General features: G+C 51.6%; 1 non-coding gene across 1 annotated transcript; it reads left to right on the top strand.

Annotated features, from left to right (window-relative positions):
• The first annotated feature begins 223 nt into the window (after window positions 1–223).
• LOC134414049 (small nucleolar RNA SNORA74) lies at window positions 224–427 on the top strand. Its single transcript, XR_010026645.1, has one exon. It is a non-coding gene; the product is annotated as a small nucleolar RNA SNORA74 (small nucleolar RNA).
• The last annotated feature ends 3,109 nt before the right edge of the window (window positions 428–3,536 follow it).

The following is a 3,536-nucleotide window of genomic DNA, read 5'->3' as shown; positions in this document are numbered from 1 at the left end:
GCCTGGGAAAATGGGCAAAAATGTTTTGCTGTCTAAAAGGCCTCTGCTGGCTCCTGTGCTAGCCTTAGGTCCTCAGGGTGGAAATGACGTGGTTTATCCAGAAATAAGTTTAGCTTATCTATTCCTCTTGCTGGATGAAGCCTTGATGAGAGTAGGCATCATCAGAAAAGTGCCTCCATGTTTTTTCTGCCCGGTAAACCCCCCAGTTTTGGGGTTTTTGTCTCCCAGCAGTAGTCAGCTGCCCGTGGCTGCTCAGTGCCTGTGCCAGTGTTATGCTGCTGGGAGAAAAAGGTGCTGCTGAGCTTTCCTGGCACCAGCAAGGCCGTCCTAGTGCTCAGTGGTGCCACGTTTTGGCAGCACTCTGCATGCCTGAGAGTGGAGTAACTCCTGCCCGTGGAGACAGTTGACTAGACTGTATGTGTTCATGCAGCAACAGGCAGCTTTATTGAGATCTAACTTCCTTATATAGATGAAAAGGCCCATGAAGGTAATCCTCATTGGCTGAGCCAGTTACTACTCAGCTAACCAGCCAATAGCAGCCTGAGTCTCCAATGGCCTGGGCCTGCTCTTACTGGTCGAATTACATAAGCAAGGTAATTATATAATAAATAACTTATGAAGTTGGAATTATTTATACTGTGTGGCCTACAGGCCAGATGTAGAGCATCACAGAGGAATAGCTTATAAATATGGAACTTGTGTGTGTCATAAAACCTCTATAGCTCATAAATATGGAACTTGTGTGTGTCATAAAACTTCTGTTCGCATGATGTTTGGGGCACTTGAATGGAGGAAGGATCCTCCAAGTGATCAGTGCTGCAATAAAAATGAATTCTTTTTGATACTCAAACTGTGTTAGAAAGTTTCTTTTTGGGTGATTTCAGTGTCAGTTCCACAAGGCCCTGTAGTTTCACAGTGGCCCCTTGGTTCTAAAGTGTCACGATGGCCTCAGTCCCACAAGGCCCCACAATGTCCAAAGAGTCCCCTTAATTCCATGGGGCCCTGAAGAGCTACAATGGCCCCTTGGCTCCATGAGGCCCTGCAGTGCCACCCTGGGGCAGGAGGCCAGGAGGAACTTGTTCCCCACACGCTGCAGCTCCCTGGGCCAGCTGGCACCAACACCTTCTCCCAGGCCAGCACTGCCTGGCACAGCCAGGGCCGAGCCACACTGCAGCTCCCTGCAAACCACGGCGGGGGCTGCGAGGCCAAAACCCGAGTCACAGACAGTTTGTCACTCTTCCTGTCTGTATCTGACCAAGAAATGTCCCATTGTGGGGTCCCCTTTCCTGCAGTCACTGCAGCACTGGGACCATCCCTGGAGCTCTGAGCGAGAGAAATGGTCAACGTTGCACCTCTGCACTGACTCAGGGATGGTGGGAGATGCTCTCTGGGGTGGCTGGAACCATGGAAAAAGGACAGTTGGGAGCACAGAGGGAAACCCAGCTGAGCTGCTGGACTGGGTCAAGACATCTCTGTCTGGGGGAGAAGTTGGCTGTGAAACTCCCTCCTGTGGATGCTCACGTGCCCAAGAGTTGGGCACTGAAGAGCATCACAACAACAGACAGGAGGATGGGGCGGCCAGGATTAAAGTGCCTCAGGGGGGTCTGGACTGGCCACACAAGGGTGAACCCTGGACACCATCTCCAGGTTATCCCTGACTGTGAAATATGGGCTGAGATCAATCAGGGCCAGGCCAGGCAAAGCCCCTGTGGTGTGGGGGGGCAATGGTGGGAATATAAATCTAGGGTGACACGTGGTCTTGGTAGTAGGTGTAGTAAATTGGGAGCACCATTCCTAAACCACAACAGCCCTGTCAGAACCAGGCCTGTCCCTGCACTGTCCCCGCTCTGCTGCCCCACAGCTGCTGGATCAGGAAGGGCAGAGCCATGGGGGAGGAAAATGCACAGGGACTCCTCCTGGGAGCGACCTTCCATCCTGATACTCAGACCCCAAGGCAGAAATCCCCATCGTCAGCTGGGAGGTCACCATCAGAGTCTCTGCCATTGTCCCACTTGGTGAATCTTTCACACTGAGATTTTGGTCCTTCCTTTCAGTTTCTTTACTTTTGGGGCTTTTAATGATTCCTCCATAAACATGGCAATTCATGTCCCTAATATGGCATTTCTTTCCTTTTTATGGAAGTGTTGGGAATTAGGCCACATTAAAATGCTGGCAGGGTGTGCATAGGTATTTGCAGCCCTGTGGAGAAGCAGTTGGGATATAAGAACCAAAGAAATGTAAAATGGTTTGAGTTAGAAGAGACCGAAAAGAGTCTCTGGTAAAACTCCCATTACCCAGGAACACCTTCACTCGTTCAGGTTGTACAAAGTCCCTGACCTTAAACACATCCAGTGATGGGGTTTCAATTCTGAGGGCACCCTATGCCAGTGTCCTGCCACCATCATCAAAAAATATTTCATCCTTACAGAAAATCTAAATCTGCCCTCAGTCACTTAAAAGATACAGTGTATTATTCTGTATTATATTCCCCAATATAATCTTGGGCAAAAATGTACTCAGCCATTCCTGGACTTAAATCACATCTCCAGGGCTGAGCACCTTTGAGAAGGCCCAGAGATCTCCCAGGATGGGATTTGGAGGCCCCAAGAACATGATCACTGTATGGGAACTGGAAGTCCTGGGTTCGGTGGAGACTGAGGGCAGAACAAGAACAGCCTGTGAGGATGACAAAGGTGGATTCAAATATATTGGACCTCTTCTTCATTGTGGAAATGAACCTGAGATAGAAATAATGTCACCAAGTGCAGCTGTGAAGATCCAGAACGGAAACAAGGAGAGATTAATTTCCCTCCCAGGGCAGGGCTGTGGCACAACACATCTCCCAGAAGGAGCCTGGGTCAGCCCCAGGCTCTGTGTGGGAAGGCAGGGGCAGGCAGGAGGCAGAGCTGTCAGCAAAGGAAGGGCCCAGCCAGGTGGGGCAGCCGGGGAATGCCGACAGCCTGCAGGGACAGAGGCGCAGGACAGGGACACCGTGGGACAGCCTGGGCTGCACAGGGCACAGGGATGGGCAGCAGCTGCAAGACAGCCCTGCCGGAGCCAACATGGGCAGCACTTTGGCCATGGCTGCTGGGCCTGGGCCTGAGGCCACGATGGGACAAGTGACCCTTGCAGGCCTGGGGCCTCATGGCCTCCTTGTCCCTGCTCAGCAGCCTGGCAGGGGCCGCCCCATGCTCCTGCCCTTGGCATTGCACATCCCCACATGCCAGTGCCCATCATGGGAAGAGCCCTGAGCAAGGAGGGAGGGACAGGATCTGCCTGGCCAGGGGCTGGGGCTCAGGCCTGGGCTCTTTGCATTCCTCAAACACATCCAGCTTTGCTCAGCACCACAGACACCTTTGCCTTGTTTGTCCCCAGCTGTCATCACTGCCTCCAGTGTTCTGCTCTAACTGGAACCAGGGGAAAATTTCTCATTTGTGTCTCTCAGTGGTACCCATTAAAACTTGGAAAACTTTGGAGTTTCAATTCAATTTTGAGTTGTTGAGAAGTTTTTTGAACTCTCTCAGGGACTCAGTTTG

The sequence above is a fragment of the Melospiza melodia genome, unplaced genomic scaffold, assembly GCF_035770615.1.
Source record: "Melospiza melodia melodia isolate bMelMel2 unplaced genomic scaffold, bMelMel2.pri scaffold_99, whole genome shotgun sequence".
In the NCBI taxonomy this organism is placed as follows: Eukaryota; Metazoa; Chordata; class Aves; order Passeriformes; family Passerellidae; genus Melospiza; species Melospiza melodia.
Note: the sequence above shows the minus strand (reverse complement) of the source record. Positions and strands in the feature narration are given on the sequence as shown.